Source organism: Typopeltis vanoorti, chromosome 12 (genome assembly GCF_054136105.1).
Source record: "Typopeltis vanoorti isolate ZY-2024b chromosome 12, IOZ_Tvanoo_1.0, whole genome shotgun sequence".
NCBI classification, from domain to species: domain Eukaryota; kingdom Metazoa; phylum Arthropoda; class Arachnida; order Uropygi; family Thelyphonidae; genus Typopeltis; species Typopeltis vanoorti.
This window is the reverse complement of record NC_143560.1, coordinates 122,055,308-122,073,750: the sequence shown is the minus strand read 5'-3', so window position 1 is coordinate 122,073,750 and position 18,443 is coordinate 122,055,308. Positions and strand designations below refer to the sequence as shown.

At 34.0% G+C, this 18,443-nt stretch overlaps 1 protein-coding gene across 8 annotated transcripts in view; it reads right to left on the bottom strand.

Annotated features, from left to right (window-relative positions):
• Positions 1–18,443, bottom strand: part of LOC150101192 (transcriptional regulator protein Pur-beta-like) — a 287,353-nt gene that overhangs the window by 177,963 nt on the left and 90,947 nt on the right. The gene's annotated exons all lie outside the window — the stretch shown is intronic.

Here is an 18,443-nt window from a genome sequence, read left to right as displayed (position 1 = left end):
CAGTATTACCATTCATCACCCAAGCTTTCAACCGGTTTCGACCTTTATTGAGATCTCGTCAGTGGGAGCCAGACCCAGAGGTGGTAATACTAAGGTGGAAGCAATGGAGAAGTCATATTTACCTATACGAGTTGCCAAAAGATGTCTCACTTTATTATTAAATTACTCTGGATTTAGAGAAAGATGTTGGAAGGTTTTTTCCCCACTTAGTTAGACTACAATAAATTTAGTTTAATCCTTTATCCAAGTGTAAGCAAACAAAGTTTGTGCCTGAAGTATCTTCAGGAATGAGGCAACTCGTGGACCAAGTTCTCATCACTACCTGTCTTAGTATCTCCCATAATGTAAAGCACATGTATAATGCTATGCATTAAGAGAATGGCCACTACCCAGACCCAGCTTGGTCCACCTTTATCACGAGTTGCCTGAGTCCTGAAGATACTTCAGGTGCAAACTTTATTTGCTAACACTTGAATCAAGGATTAAACTAAATTTATTATAGTCAAACCAAGTGGAAAAAAAATTCCAACATCTTTCTCTAAATCCAGAGTAATTTAATAATAAGGTGAGACACCGTTTGGCAATTCATATAGGTAAATATGACTAGACTTCTCCATTGTGTCTTCCACTTTAGTATCCCTACCTCTGGGTCTGGCTCCCACTAACGATACCTCAATAAAGGTTGAAACCGGTGTGGATAGTGGCCCTTCCCTTAATGCATAGCATTATACATGTCTGCAAGGAGATGTGATTTGCATTATGGGAGATACTAAGACAAGTAGTGATGAGAGCTTGGTCCACCATTACCACAAGTTGCCTCAGTCATGAAGATACTTCAGGCTCAAACCTTGCTTACACTTGGATAAAAGATTAAACGAAATTTATTATAGTCTAATCAAGTGGAAAAAAACTTCCAAAATAGTGTTTTGCACTTGAAAAATATCCAAACTCCAAGAAGTTATTAACAGAACGAACATTTAGCAACATGCCATGGCTTCCTTAAATAGCATACTATGTTTATTTATTTATTTACTTATTTATTTTAAATTAAAGGTTGTTGCATTTTGTTGGATTTATGGTTGTGTTTGCACTTCTTGCCTTTGCTTCTTCCTGGTGTGCACATTTTTCACAATATTTGTGGTGCCAGTGTGTACTATTAGAATTTTTTATTACTTTTTTTTTATCGTTATTACATCCTCCATGGAGTCAGCAAACTCATCATGGGAGGTTCATTCAACTGACACATATTTATCATACTGAAACTTTAAATCCTTAACACTCCCTGCATTAACAACATATTCTGGTAGTGGGTTCCTCACTCACAATTATAAATGTAAAAACTCTACTCCTCACACCCTTCTTCACCACATTCTTATATAACTTACAGAGATGGTCTCTGGTCCTTCCTCTCTTGCCTTCTACTCTTTTTTATAATCCCCTCTGGATTAATCCAAATAAAATCCCCTCACAAACCTAAACATCTCTATCACATCTCCGCTCTATCATATCCTCCTATCAAACTCTGCAATTTGCATTCCTTCAACCTCTCTCCACAGCCAACATTCTAAGTCCTGATATTGTCTTAGTCTTGTTTCTGGACGCTCTCCAATGTTTCACATCACAATGAAAATCAGGTGACCAAATCTAAGCACAAGAGTCCTTGTGTGGGCTGACCAGTGCTTTAAACAGTGGCACAACCACTTCCTTATCCTTACATGTTACTGCACTTCTTATCACAGTGGTACTATGATGTGCAGTCTTTGCAACACTTTCAATATACTCTCTAAAGTTCAGTTTACTGTCACCCATCACTCCCAAATCTCATCGACTTCCCGCAGTACAGTGCCATCAATATAGTATACAGCCTTATATTTCTGCATTCCAAAATGCAATACCTTGCACTCATTATACTACAACCCCCACTCCTTTCTTCAAGCCAAAAACCTATTCACATCTTCCTGAAGGGAATTACCATCATCACTACTACTTATAATTCTCCCAACTTTGCATCATCAGCAAACTGCTGAAGATCCTGAGTCAGTCCACATGATATATCATTTACAAACAAGTTAAACAGCAGAGGCCCAAAAACAGAACCATAAGGCACACTACGAGTTACTCTCCTTTTTTGGGACACTGCTCCATCATACCCAACTTATGTCAGCAAGCTGGGTATGATGGAGCAGTTCAGAGTCAATTACCAATCCATGTAACCAATATACTATTTATTCCCATTCTCTACAGCTTGTACATCAACTTATTATGTGGTAATCTATCGAACACTTCTGCAAAGTCCAAGAATATCACTGTATATGATTCTTGCTTATCTAAACACTCTCTATTTTATAAAATGAGTAAATTGCTAAAACAAGACCTACCCTTTACAAATCCATGCTGACCATCATAAGGAATACTATGTTCAAACCAATCTTGTATTCTGTTCCTAACCGATCTCTCCAACACCTTGACTAGAACTGCAGTTATGCGAACTGGTCTATAATTGGAAACTTATATCCTAGAACCATGCTCTTGGATTGATACTATTTTGCCTTCTTTCCACTCCTTTGGAACCTTACCCACTGCACGACTTTCATTAAATAACCAGGTCAAGGGCACAACTAACTGTCACGTCCATTTCTTAAAAATACTTGGTGATATGTTATCCATTCCCACAGCATTATTAGTATTTAACCCAATCAATACCTGATACATCACTGATTCTTTCACATCCAATGGTCTTAATACTTGTCTCCCTTCTACATGTTGCACAGCATCATTTACACCAGTATGATATATGCTGATGAAGTGATCATTCAATAATTCCACTATATCCTTTGCAATATAGTGGGTATTTAAAGAAATGTGAAAATTAAGATAATATAACCAATATTGCCTAGATTAAATCCATTAATTTTAGATTTATATGTGATGACCCTTATCTTTGTTTAAAAGTTTATACTGCAAGTTAATTGGTTTAATTCCTGAACAAATTTTTCAGATGCTTATAACACTCAAAAGGTTTTTCAGATTATCAAATACCTTCTAATTATTCCATTTTCATTTCTATGTTTAATTTACTGTCCATTAGCAAATACAATGAGATTGTTACATATCAATAAAATGGATAATTTTAAACTTACTTTTTTGATCTTTAAAACCATGAGGTCACTGATTTGTCGGACATTATTTTCTTTGAAGTTTATGGTTTATGCTTTAATTTTTTTTTTTTTTTAACATCATGCAATGTGGCTTGTGAAACTTAAATGCAATGGAATAACTGTCATTATGTTAACTTGACTAAACACATATTTGCAGGTTTTGTTTTAAATCATTATGAATTATTATTATTAATGCACATGCTAAACTATGATGAGCTTTAGTCTGCAGGCATTTACTGAGCAAGATACAACAGCCTAATCTTGCATGTTGTCCTAAAATTGTGTGCTAGTTGACCAAGTGGATGGCATTTCCAGTCTCCAAATAACAGGAAGTGGGTTCAAATGCTATTATACTATTACAAGATGTTCATGAAAGTTTACCATCCTTACCATCTTTATCATCAATACCATCCTGTAGTGTATGAGTGATATCATACAATACCTAGAGTATCCATTATGATACACTCATAACCAGAAGTATATAGCAACCCACAAACCAGCAACTATCATAACAATGAATGCACAATTTTCAAATATTTTTCACTTGAGATGTTTAACTATTATTACTTGCTTTCTAGGTTTTTTTTTTATTTTTTTTTTATTTTTTTTTTTTTTTAGTTTATTCTTTTTATTCCCTGATGAAGTAGAACAAAGTATTTCACAAAACTTCAAAATAAAAAATAGTTTCTCTTTGACATCTATGTCTGTGGTTTAATACTGGATAAAATATTTCTAGAATATTGCGAGTTGCATTTTGGTCCTGGAGAGCCAAAATGCAGAGTATGGAAGACCAAAATGGAAGTTTTATCTTGAATCTGCTTTCCATGAAACCAAAAATACAGGAAAAAGAACTACCTGATTGAATGGTGAAAAAATAAAATAGAGAATAATAAGCAGATAAATAAGGGAATTTCTAATGTTTGCGAGTAGTACGAAACACACCTACAAACCAACACTATGCCCAAGTCTGCTATGATGATTCAAAAATATCTTAAGTTTTAAATATAATTCTGCAAATGATGGCATCTGTTTACTGTTTTAATTCTCCATATAATTCTCATATCTGCAATCTTACAGACCTCAGTAAAATGTTTTTATTGCTAATACAACTTTCAGACCGATATGTTAAAACTGGTTTGAAAACTATTTGACTCACACACACACACAACCAGTTTTCAATATTCTATATTATATTTCCATACTTAATTATTATAATAATAATTATTATTTTATGGCATCTCCATATAGTCCAGAGACTCATCGCAGGAGACCCAAATCAACAATCGTACACACCAATCCTATCAATACCCCTCCTTAAATCCATTCACCGTCAGGGAACTAAAAACTAATTCTGGCCCATTTCAATCACTTACCACTCTCCACACAAAAAATCTGGTCTGCATGCTCCTACTAACCACACTCTTACACAACTTCTGCAGATGGCCCCTAGTTCTCTGACCATTTGTCACATATTGAAAAATTTTGCTTGCATCAAATTTATAATACCTCTTTAATATCTTAAAAGTTTCTATCATGTCCCCCGCTTCCGCATGCCAACTAAACTTTATAACCCACAAACCTTCAACCTATCCTCATAGGGAGTATTCCACAGACTTGTCATCATCTTGGTCACTCGTCTCTGAATCTTTTTTGATCACCTCCTGGTCCCCAAAAAACCCAGGTGACCAAATCTGTGTGCAGTAGTCAAGATATGGCTGAATCATGGTCTTATAGAGACAGATAATAACTTCCTTATCTTTACTTGTTAGTGTTTTTCAGCATCCAAGTAATTCGTTGAGCTTTTTACCAACTTTTGCAATATGTCCTCTGAACTTCAACACTTTGTCCACCATTACCACCGAGTCCCTAGCCTCATCAATTTCCTGCTAACCAATACCATCAATATGATACACCATATGCAACCTTTTCAACCCGCGCTGCATAACCTTACATTTTGAAACATTAAATTGACAATCGTTATCCTTTGTCCATAATGCCAATTTATTTAAATCAGTCTGCAGGATATCTACATCACCTTTGTCAGCTATTGCTCTCCCCAGTTTTGCATCATCAGAAACAAATGAATATCCTCTCTTAAATCTTTCCCTATGTCATTGTTATACAAATGAAAGAGTAGTGGCCATAGTACTGAACCTTGAGGTACTCCACTAGTCGTCATCATCATCATCATTCTCCTAGACTCCACTCCACCATATACTACTCTCTGGTGTCTGTCCATCTGCCCCTATCTATGCTACTAGCCTCATATCCATTCCCATTTGCTCCAGTTTTTGTAATAGTTTTCCATGTGGTATTCTGTCAAATGCCTTGGCAAAGTCGAGCAGTATCATGGCGTAGCCATTACTTTTATCCAATTCTGCTGGCACTTTATTACAAAATGTGAATAAGTTACTAAGACAGAAACTATCCTTTACAAAGCCATGCTGCCCACAATATAATATTGCATCCCTATCCATCCACTGTTGTATTTTACCTTTCACCAACTTTTCCAATACTTTAACAACTACTCCTGACATATTAATTGGTCTGGGTCTGTAGTTTGCTATCTCTATCTTGAAGCCACCTTTATGCAATAGCACTATCTTACCCCTGCCAGAGATGAGACTTAGATTGAACAACTTCATCAATGCCAATTCTCTTGCACATTCATATAGTACACAGGCTGATGTGAAATCCAGTCCCACTGCTGTGTTCACATTCGTATTTTTTAATATTCTGAACACCATCTCTTCATCTATCTCAATTTTGCTGTGTCTCTGTAACATCAGCAACTGTAAAATCTCCACCTGGATGATACACCTTTGCAAAATGTTCACTCAGCAACTCAATTATTTCTTTTGGCTCAGTCACCCTAATACCTTAAGCATTGTTTAAAGTCATTCTACCATAGTCATTTTTCCTCTTACTTGCTACATAATGAAAAAACATTTTTGGATTTACTTTGGCCTGTTTGGCTAATTCTCTGTGATAGTCTGATTTGGCCTTCCTTATCATACTAGTCACTCTTCTTACTTGTACTTTGTACTGCTCATGAGTATGCTGATCACTTTTTTATTTATATTTCCTCCACAATGTTTTCTTTTCTTTTTTTTTTTTTTCAGCTCTTGCTTTATATCCCTACTAATCCACTTAATTCCAACTTAGTTTATTCTTTAGACCTTGGGTATGCAATCTGATACTGCTACTCTCAAGCAATCTCTGACCACTTGCCATGTACTACTGATTTCTTTCCTTGTAGCTTCAAGTCATGGTGCTGTTCCAAGATGACTCCTGAGTCTCTCATAATCACCAGCCCTATAGTTGAATATAAACCCATTCTTGACAGAGAACTCCACATGTTTGGCAACTTCCCAGAACAAGACAGCATGGTCACTCTCCCCAATTGGAGGCAGAGTCTCTACCTTGGTTATGGATACACCTTCTGATGCTATTATCAGATCCAACACCCTCAATTCCTTGTCCCCTCTATAACATGTTGTTTCATGTAATTATCCCTTTGCAAATGTATAAATCCCACTTTGTGCATTGCATAAAGCGACAAACTATTTTAAACATGTGAGGTGGAAAGCAGTGTGATTAAAATAAATAATTCTTTTGAGCAAAAGTTAGTTGGCCAGCATATGGAGATGACAGTTTTACCCCCCCCCCACACACACACACCTCCTCTACAGGAAATCAGAGGAAAAGGGTAGAAAATTCCTCTGCCAGCCTCCCAAAGTAAACAAATAGGTTGGTCTGAGAATATAAGCAAATGACAGATATAAATGCTTTTTTTATAATTTTAGTTGTACTAGATATAATTAAAAAGTTAAATAAAATCACAGGAAGTGGTAAAATAATTAGTTATTATATTTGGGGAAAGAAACTAATGAAAATTTATTGAATAAAATTTTAGAAGAATGGAAAAAATGAGTATGATTTAGTATACTATGAAACAAAATATTAAAATTACTAAAAAATGTAACAATGCAACTGATTCAAAGCTTTTGTCCTTCAAACAAAATTAGATAATTTTTATAAATTTGGATGATTTCAAATCTGATTTTAGAATTTAGGGAAGTAGAATAAAAATTTAAACAAGGCTCCTGTTGTTTTTGCCAGGGAACCAGAGTGAACAGTGAAAAGTCAGCAACTTGAACAAATCCTAAAACACACCCCAACTCAACATCACCAGAGTTCATGATCAGTACTATCAACATAAGAAGCCTGAATGGCAAAGAAAATGGAGCTACCTGAAGAAGTGGATAAGTACCAGATCAACATAATAGGGGTGACTGAAGCAAGAAAGGCAAAAACTAGTGAGATCTTTCTGAACAATAAATACAAAATGTTATATTCAGGCAATGAGTAATAACCATAGTATTCAACACTAAATATGAGGCTAATCTTCTTGAATGGCAGGTCGTCTCAAGTAGAGTGATGTAGGCAAATATCAGAATGGGGAACTGGACAATGAGACTAATTTGTGTGTATGGTCCCACAGAAGGTTCTACTCAGGTAGAAGTAGAGGAATTTTTTTTTTGAGGCTTTAGAGAAAGCAACTGACACAATGAAAAATTGGTCCTTGTTGGGGATCTAAATAGCAGAGTAGGAAATTATCGTCAGACATACAAAAATATTTTGGGAAAATTCGGAGAAAAGAGTAAAGCTAATACTAATGGCAATTGGGTTTCTGCTCAGGACATGGACTGGTTATTACTAACACAATTTTCCAACATAAAATGTGCACAAATTCACATGGAGAGAAGAGGCAAGGAATAAGAAAAGTCTCACTGATTATGTTATTGTTGATAGTTACCATTTCTCCATGGTGCAGGACACTAGAGTGTACAGAGGATTTGAAATTGGAAGTGATCACCATTTAGTCATGAGCATGATAAAACTGAATTTCATATTCAAAAGAAGAACATGTAAGAAAATTTTAAAGCAAATAAAAGTTGAGCAGCTCTCAGATGTGAACTGCAGACTAAAATACACAAACATTATTCAAGAAAAATGAAAGAGTTTGAGAACAGGAATCAAACCCTGGAGATTCAATGGCAAGCCCTGAAGGAAACATTCATTAATTCAGTCAGAGAGGCATGTGGTGAGGTTGTTTGCAAGGATAGAAAAATCAGAACTCCATGGTGGACACTGGAAGTTAAAGTGGCAGAGAAGGAAAAGAAGAAAGCATATCAAAAGTTCCTGCCAAATAAGTCAGCTAAATACTGTATAAAACTAGCTAAACAGAATCATGGGAAGACTTTGGTGAGAATATAGAAAATAAATATGAAGAAGGTGGCAAGATATTCTGGAGGTGGTTGAAAAATCTCAGAAATGAAGGAACGAGTGCTGTAAAAGGAATTAGAGATGATAAAGGTGACATGAAAACTGGAGTAAAAGATATCCTCGATGAATGGAATAATTACTTCGAAAAATTGATAAATAAAACAATCAGTGACAGCACAGTGGTAAAAAAAACACTCAACAGGCATGCAGTCAGGAATACATATCCATATTTGAAGTAGAAAAAGCAATCGATAGCCTGAAATGTGGAAAGGCAGCTGGAGTAGATGATATTTGACAAGAAATGTTCAAGTATAGAGGTATAAAAGTTGCTGCACTGCATAGTTCAGAAGGCTTGGACAGAAGGACGAATTCCAGATGATTGGAGTATTGCTCTCATAGTACCCATATATAAAAAGGGAAATAAAACTGAATGTGAGAATTACAGAAGTATTTCTCTACCGAGTGTTCCTGGTAAGATATATGCAAATATATCTTACCAGGTGAGAAGGATTGTGGAAGGGAAGCTTGGTGAAGAACAAGCTGGATTCAGGCCAAATAGAGGCTGTCAGAATCAGATTTTTACATTAAGACAAACAGTGGAGAAATCATGGGAATATAACAAATATCTGTATTTAAGTTTTGTAGATCTGGAAAAGGCATATGACAAAGTGTCAAGAGAGAAGCTATTCAAAATGCTACAGTTGTATGGTGTCAGTGGGGCATTACATCAAGCAATACTTAGTCTGAATTTGCAATAGGCAAAGCAACGTGGGATGTAGAAGCAGACATTTATCAGTATATGCGATAAGTACGAACTCTATTATACAAGAAGCAACGGCAGATTTCTCACAAACCATAGCTGTTGTTGCATTTTCAATATCATATTAATGTTCAGCACCTCGAAATCTATAAACTAGATTAATCTGGGGGCATGACTTGGAAAATTTTCTTGTCAAGTGTAATTATAAGAAAAAAAAAGGATTCTTCATGGATTGGGCATCAAAAAGAAGGCATTCTCATTTCAACCCAAGTGATTCGACAAATATTCTGAAACAGTTATGAGTCCTTAAAAGTAATGATCTTGAGCTAAAATATTTAACACTAGTGTCCAATGATTCCAGAAATTCATAGAACATTATGATTTCCAGAATGTAAGACTGATAGAAGTTACTGAAATTTCATTATCAAATTGATGACGAAATTATGAACATAAGCAAGGTGTTGAACATCAATAAAATGCATGCAGAGCCAAATACTCTTTCCATTAAAGAAAGTAGTGAGAAAGTTTCACAGCTGATCAAGGATGTAAACACATGCTATGAGGAAGTGCACAGAAAGAAATGAAGCTGCACACAAGAAAACTTTAAAAGCACCTTCATTAATAAGAATGTTTCAAAGTCTTCATGTCAAACATGAAGTGAAGATGAAAAATCCATGAGTTTCTGATTTCACTTTAATATGTTATTTCTTTCTTGTTTACTGTTTTTAATACTTCTTTCTGCTATTAAATTTTCATAATTTTATATCATGATTGATAAATATTATGATATACATTTACTTCTGATTTTGAGAGTCAAATAAGTCTTCCACTTATAAAACTAATTGATTGTTTTTCTTTGTTTCCATTTCCAATCATCTGGAATATGATCACTCAAATTACACAGATTTTGAGCTGAGCAACTTGATCATGAAATACATCATTCACTTGAAGTATTACTGTAGTAACAATCAGACTTGATGTTATCAAGGAAGTTTAAAAAATGCTCAAAGACCAATCATACTGATCAGTTTATCATTATATGTCTTATTGCAAATGTTTGTATCAGTGGGACTAATGCTGCCTTCTTTAATGCTAAATTCACTTTATCCTTGGGAATTTCTCTTCCCAAATAAATATTTCAGTGTTCTGATTTTGAGGTATAACAAAATTTTTGCCAATCACAGTTTAACATAAAGTGGTGGCAAGTAAACTTTTACAGATCTATAGCTAACTGGAAACACACTCTCTGGTAAAGCCAATCTTCATGAATTCTGTTTTTCCACTGAAACTATTTTATGTATTAATTACTTATTTGTATAATTAATTAAATAAATTAATTCATCAATTTACTAACACCATGTTCCAACATAAAAATGTGCACAAATTCACATGGAGAGAAGAGGCTAGGAATAAGAAAAGTCTCATTGACTATGTTATTGTTGATAGTGATGTTTTCTCCCTGGTGCAGGACACCAGAGTGTACAGAGGATTTGAAATTGGAAGTGATCACTATTTAGTCTTGAGCAGGGTAAAATTGAATTTCATATTGAAAAGAATAACATGTAAGAAAGTTTTAAAGCGAATAAAAGTTGAGCAGCTCTCAGATGTAAACTGTAGACTAAAATACAGAAATATTATTGAAAAGAAAATGAAAGTTTGAGAACAGGAATCAAACCTTGGAGATTCAGTGGCAAACTCTGAAGGAAACATTGATTGATTCTGCGAGAGAGGCATGTGGTGAGGTTGTGTGCAAAGATAAAAAAATCAGAACTCCCTGGTGGACACAGGAAGTAAAAGAGGCAGTGAAGGAAAAGAAGAAAGCATATCAAAAGTTCCTGGCAAATAAGTCAGCTTTTACTCTTACAGAATACAGAGACAAATGTAAGAAAGCTAAACAGTGTGTAAAACTAGCTAAACAAAAGTCATGGGAGGACTTTGGCAAGAATACAGAAAATAAATATCAAGAAGGTGGCAAAATATTCTGGAGGTTGTTGAAGAAGCTTAGGAATGGAGGAAAGAGTGCTGTAAAAGGAATTAGAGATGATAAAGGTGAAATGAAAACAGGTGAAAAAGATATCCTTGAAGTATGGAGTAATTACTTTGAAAAACTGCTAAATGAAACAAGCAGTGATGACAGCACAGTGATAAAAAACACTAACCAGGCATGCAGTCAGGAATACATATCCATACTTGAAGTAGAAAAAGCCATCAAAGGCTTGAAATGTGGAAAGGCAGCAGGAGTAGATGATATTCAACCAGAAATGCTGAAGTATGGTGGTATAAGAGTCTTACAGTGGCTGCACTGCATAGTTCAGAAAGCCTGGACAGAGGGACGAATTCCCGATGACTGGAGTAGAGCTCTCATAGTACCCATATATAAAAAGGGAAATAAAACTGAATGTGAGAATTACAGAGGTATTTCCCTACTGAGTGTTCCTGGCAAGATCTATGCAAGTATACTTGAGAAACGGTTGAGAAGAATTGTGGAAGAAAAGCTTGGTGAAGAACAAGCTGGATTCAGGCCAAATAGAGGCTGTCAGGATCAGATCTTCACTTTATGACAAACAGTCGAGAAAGCATGGGAATATAACAAAGATCTGTATTTAAGTTTTGTCGACTTGGAAAAGGCATATGACAAGGTGCCAAGAGAGAAGCTATTCAATACTCTGCAGTTATATGGTGTCAATGGGGCATTATATCAAGCAATACTTAGTCTTTATTTGAGTTGTGAGTCAGCAGTTAGAATTGAAGGAAGTACAGGAAGATGGTTTAATGTTAAATCTGGTGTGAGACAAGGATGTACATTATCCCCTCTGTTATTCATTATCTATATGGATCACATTATGAAGGAATGTGGTATTAAACCTGATATCAAAATTGGAGATGTTAATGTCAGCTCTTTGCTTTATGCGGATGATGTTATACTTCTAAATAAATCCGCTACAAGTCTGCAAGATTCTCTGACTAAATTGAATAGCTGTTGTAATAGATATGGTATGAAGGTCAGCAATGAAAAGACAAAGACTATGAAAATAGGCAGAATCGTTGATAATGTCAACTGTGTTGTGAATGGAGAACCTGTGGAACAAGTAAAACATTTCAGCTACTTAGGCACGAATTTTACTGAAGATGGTAAACTAAATATAGAAATAGACAACAGAATCAGCAAAGCTGGTATCGTGGGAAGTCAATTGAATAAATTCATATGGAATAAGAAAGAAATTAGTCGGAACACTAAATTAGCTGTATACAAGACTGTGTTCAAACCAATTTTAACTTATGGATCTGACAGCTGGGTCAGAACTAAAACACTTGACCAAAGACTAGAGACCGCAGATATGAGAGTCCTGAGAAGGATTAGAGGCGTGAACAGATGGCATCATTGGCAATATCATATTAAAAATGAATATATTAGGAAATAACTTGACATTGTCAGCATCCAGGAATGCGTTAGCAGAGCTAATCTCAGATGGTATGGTCACTTAAATAGAATGGGAGAGGAAAGATTAGCAAAACAAGTGTTCTCTGCCAGGTTGGCAGGAAAACGACCCAGAGGAAGACCAAGATATAGGTGGATTGATACGGTACAAAGTGCCTTAGACGATAGAAATATAAGATCTGATAATGTTGGAGTCTTGACAAGTAACAGACTGATTTGGAGGAAAATTGTAGATAGGAAGTTAGTAATGATGTAATTTTTTCATGTAGTACTGTCATATCCTGTACACCCCTTGAGGGTACATGGCAGGAATTTGATGATGATGATGATGATGATGCTGGACTGGTGGATAACATCTATGCTCTCCAACCAACAGGCTGTACACTTGAATCCCTGTGGCTTCTGTTGGCAAAAGTTTTCAGATGGTAAACAATTTCTGTTGCTTGGTGTGAAACACAACTCTGATTAGCTTAGTGGAAGGACAAATGGATGTGAAAAAGTAAGATATCTAGTCTCTAGAGCAGGTGTCCTGGATTATCTAACCTACAGCCTAACTATGGTATTAATGTAACATAATGTTGAGAACTTTTCACATATGAGATTCACATAAATTTTAATTTCCATTTTTATGCAGACTGAGTGAGAGGGGATCATTTGTAACTTCAGCTACAGTTAGAATCTGGCTAGGATGAAGCTTGAGATCCATGGTTGTAGACTATGGAAGACCAACATCACATAAGTGATGTGACTGTCTGGCGGTTAGAGCTGTTTGATCAGCAGCATCAATAGTGTTTGATGTGGTTCACCCACATCATATAACTACTCCTTTAGATATCAGTTAATCTCAATCATCACAGGATAAACAGTGAAGAAGAATGTTCTAATGAACAGAAATAAACAGAATGGAGAAGGATGAGATTTTTTTTTTAATTTTAAGTTTGAAGCTGCTGATCAATATTGATGTTGACCAGTTTAGTGAAACAGTGACTGGAGTGAATCTGTTAGAGAGATCATCTATTAAGTGTACTGCTATTTTAGGAAGATTTTTGGTACACTACCCCAAATGTAAGAACAGTATTCTAAGGTTGGGTGGATGCTGGGCTTATATAGTGTTAGTAATATACAGCTGAACAGATGAGAAATAGTCTTAAGCAAAAAAGTAATACTAATAATAACCTCAAGCTTTTTTTTTAGAGTCTTAATAAGAGCTCTAAAAAAGCTTGGGTGTTTGTGATTTCTGCTTGTAACAATGCATTTGGGCCACAAAAGGCTGGATGTAAGTCAGCCAGAGAATGAAATTTGAGGTTGTCTGAAGACTTGAGAATTATCCAAGTAAAAGAAGTTGTTACCAACAAAATGTAGTCTTAACAATTATGTTATTTTTTATATTTGACATGAAATTATATTCTTGTCTTGAAAATATAACAAAAATATGTATTGACCATAAAATATTTCATTAACAACTTATAATCTAATTACAAATATTTCAACTTGCATCTCACAGACTCTCATCAGTGAAAGTGAATAAATAATGAAAATCCAAATTCATAGTTTGTAAAGCGCTGTATTTGAACTTCCATTATTTATTCTCTTTCACTAACGAGTTTGTGAGACACTTATAACTATTACTGTATATTCCGGCATACAAGTCAACCTGGCGTATACGTCAATATTGTAATTTTTTGAGTTTATTTGAGTTTTATAGTATACTCATCGTATAAGTCGACTCGAAAAATTTCTTTAAAAATAAAAATTATGACAGTTTTTAAGTAAAATTTTTATACAAGCGTCAACCACTAGGATCATAACTGCCTTTTTAGTCTTTCCATTCTTTGTTTTAGCAAAAGATATAAAATACCTAGTTGACAAAAGAAATTTTATTTCGTATTAACCAGTTGACCAATAGTGAACTAAAGTGCAATGGCTCCTTTTAAAAGAATGAAATATGATGCGAATTTTAAGTGCAAAGTGATTAAATTTGCAAAATAAAATACTGTGTTGCTGCATGTCAGTTCGGAGTAAACGAAAAACTAGTTCGCGATTGGAGAAAAAATTAAACTTTAATAATGAAAATGCCAAAAAATAGCGCATTATGGAAAGGAATTTGTAAGTGGAAAATAATGTTGCGGATTGGGTTCGAGAAAATCGCCAAAATGGACTCATTATAACGAGAAATAATGTTTATTTATTTACTTTGAAGTGGGGCAAAGCAAATAAAAAGGACAGCAAAAACTTCAAAACTACAGTGAGTTGGTGTAGCTGGTTTATGGAAAGAAAAAATTTAGTGCTTCGACCTAAAAACGAAAATCGCACAGAAGCTGCCAAAGGATTTGGATGATAAGTTATTAAGTTTTCAAAGATTTATAATTGCTAAAAGAAAGCAAAAAAAGTATTTATTGTTTCAAATCGAAAATATGGATGAAACTCCAGTTATGTTTGACATGATCGGAAATAGAACAGTAGAATTGAAAGGAAGTAAACCTATTTCTTTAAAAACAACTGGACATGAAAAAAGCCGTTTCACAGTTGTACTGGCTTGTATGGCTGATAGTACTAAATTAAAACCTATGATAATTTTTAAAAGAAAAACAATGCCAAAGATCAAAATTCCAAGAAACGTTTTTGTCCATGTTCATGACAATGGTTGGACAGATGAAGCAGGAGTTAAGCTGTGGATAAAAAATATTTGGAATACACGACAAGGTGCATTAAAAAATTAAAAGTCTTTTAGTGTGGGATATGTTCAAATCCCATTTAACGGAGAGCACAAAATCTTTATTAAGAGAGAATAATACCAACATGGCAGTGATTCCAAGTGGGTTAACTTCACTAGTGTAACCATTGGATGTTTGTATAAACAAGCCATTTAAAGACAGTTTACGAAAACAGTGGAATGCATGGATGCAAGAAGGAGAGAAAAGTTACACAAAAAGAGGACAAATGCGACGTGTCTTCAGTAACTAGTGTGAATGGGTAGCGAAAGCATGGGATGAAATAAATTCAGATACAGTAATAAAATCTTTTAAAAAATGTGCTATATCTAACAAATCAGATGGCTCGGAAGATGATTTTGTTTACAATGATGACGAAATTGATGCTAAATCGATGGAGAAAACGAATACAATTTACATGACCATATACCAGAAGAAATTACAGAACCAGAGTACAATGAACTTTTCATATATTCAGAGTGAAAATTAAATTTGAATTATGTATGTAAACCTACCTATTTTCTTTTGTAAATAAATAATTATATAACATGTAAATAATTTTTTCTGTAAATAAATTTGATATAAGTTGAAATATTTTTACTTATTTACACTTTTTGTATATTGCTAATAAATTTAACAGAGTATGATACATACTAGTTTTTTCTTGGAAAGCAATCGATTTTTGACAAGGCGTATAAGTCGACCTAAAAAATTTAGTACTTTTTTTCAATGCTGAAAAGTTGACTTATACGCCGGAATATACAGTAATTATAATTATATTTATAATTACACTATAAATTGCTAATTTAGCATTTTTACTGTGGATATATATTTGTTATATTTTCAATGGATTTCGCATAGTTTTCTATCCATCAAAAATATTGAAAAAATTACCTAAGCAAGAGCAATAAAAGTTTGTACATGAAATATCTTCATGACTAGGAAACTTTTATATGAAGGCTGTTGAGTTCACATTAAATTGCCTCGGCATCAAAATAACTAGTTGTAATGATACTTAATATGCAAATTTTTGTTTGCTCGGATAAAGGATAAAAGCAAGAATACAATTTCTTATCAAGTATAATTTACTTTCTGAGAAAGTGAAGAAACTTGCTATTGTAAAAATAGTCACAATTTTAAATTATGACTATTTTTACAAATTGTTTATTTTAGTATATTATTAGTTTTGGTTTCATAACATGTATATCGGCACTTGCGATGTGTCCATTATTGATATTATTATTCTCAAAATGAATTGTAAAGCATTTTGAAAATTTACGTACTTACTAGATTCTGATAGTTTGCAATAATTTTTAATCTTCTTTATTGTGATTTAAAATTAAGTTTTGTGTTTTGAAGACATTCTCGTTACGTTAACAAATACAACATGTCAGCCATCATACATAACTCCTCGCTTGCCATTTACATAGAGTGTGCATGCTTGATGAGAAGTTTGATGGTTGATTGACAGCTGACAGAGAGAGAGAGAGAGAGCGTTCGGTATCAGGGTAACAAGGAAAACAAGTAGAAAGCTAATGGAAGTTTAAGAATGCAAACCGAGAAATTTTGTTCTTAAGAAGCTTTTAAGTTTTACATGACAGTCGGGAGAAATTTAACAGAAGATTCTAAAAAGGAATCGTAGAGCTGTGAGTCCTTAAACTGGAGGAGTTCAGACTGTCAACAAGTATTTAGTAAATAAAAGAAGATATTGCAGTCAACGTTCTAAATGAACGTTCAAGAAAACGCTGAATGGAAACTTTGATCTTCGGTTTTAAGGACACTGGATTACTGTGGAAAAAGAAACTGGTGAAATTTGAAACTGTAAAGTGGCTTAACATGATGAGCTCAACTTAGATATGTTGTTCATGAAGTAGTAGAAGAAATTTCTTTCTCTGGTACAAATATTAGTAAACAGAGATAAATAGAACTGCAAGAGGTAAGAATATTTATACTCCAGTGAAATAGGAGAAATGATTAGAAATTTTAAAAAAGGATCCCATGGAAGTTAAGAGGTAGTTCTATGTTTTTGGAAAGGGCCTAACAAAGAAACTTACTCTGATGAACATTTTTTGTCGAAAACAAGGTGTTTAGTCTGGTAGACGTGATTAAATATATGTCAAACAATCCAATAATATAACGAACGAGTCAGAGAATGAATGATTTTAATATTTGGATAAGAAAATCTCTAAAGTGTAGATTTATTTTAGAAGGCCTTGGATCCAGCTAATTTTGTAGTTATTTATGTAATTTTATTTAAAGTGTATATATTGTTTAAGTTTCATTAAATGTATATATATATATATATATTTTTTAGTTGGTCTTGAGACATTGATTTTTTGGATTCTAAATGAAATAGTTAAAAGTCATTGCACCAATTGCAATTGAACCCTTGTGTGATTAATAAACACTCAGTGTAAAACAATCTCTTATGAATAAAAATAAAAAGTAATCTCTAAACACTATGATTATGTTATGGTTGATGCCTTCTCAATAGTTCCAAAACAGAAGAATTTGAAACAGGAAACAAACACTATCTATTACTGAACAGGATAAAAATGAATATTGCAATGAAAAGAAAATGTGTCTTATCAAAATCAAATAAACATCTTAAGTAAACCATACATAAAACATACAAATATTATTGGGGGGGGGGAATAAAGGAGTTTGAAAACAACCAACCCTTAGAGACTGAGGGGCAAAATTTGCAGAAAATTACTAATCAAAGCAGGTAAGCATATGGGAAGTTATGCAGAAAGACATAAAAATAAGAACTCCAATGTGCATACAGGAAGGTAAAAAGCAGTCTATCAAAAGAATAAATTATATAAAATTTCTAGCTAAATAAGTCAGCATCTACATTTACTAGGGGGAAAAAAAAAGAAAAAACAAAGCTTGATGGCATAATCATATAAAAAAAGGAAAATATGAAGAAAGCCACTCAAGAAATAATTAATAACTATGTCTGGACTTCTATGATATTTGTACATTCGCTGTGGGTTCACACTAAACACTGATCATGATTAACACATCAAATTATTCTAAGTGCCCCCCCCCCCTAAAGGAGTACAGTTTATTTATTTTAATTT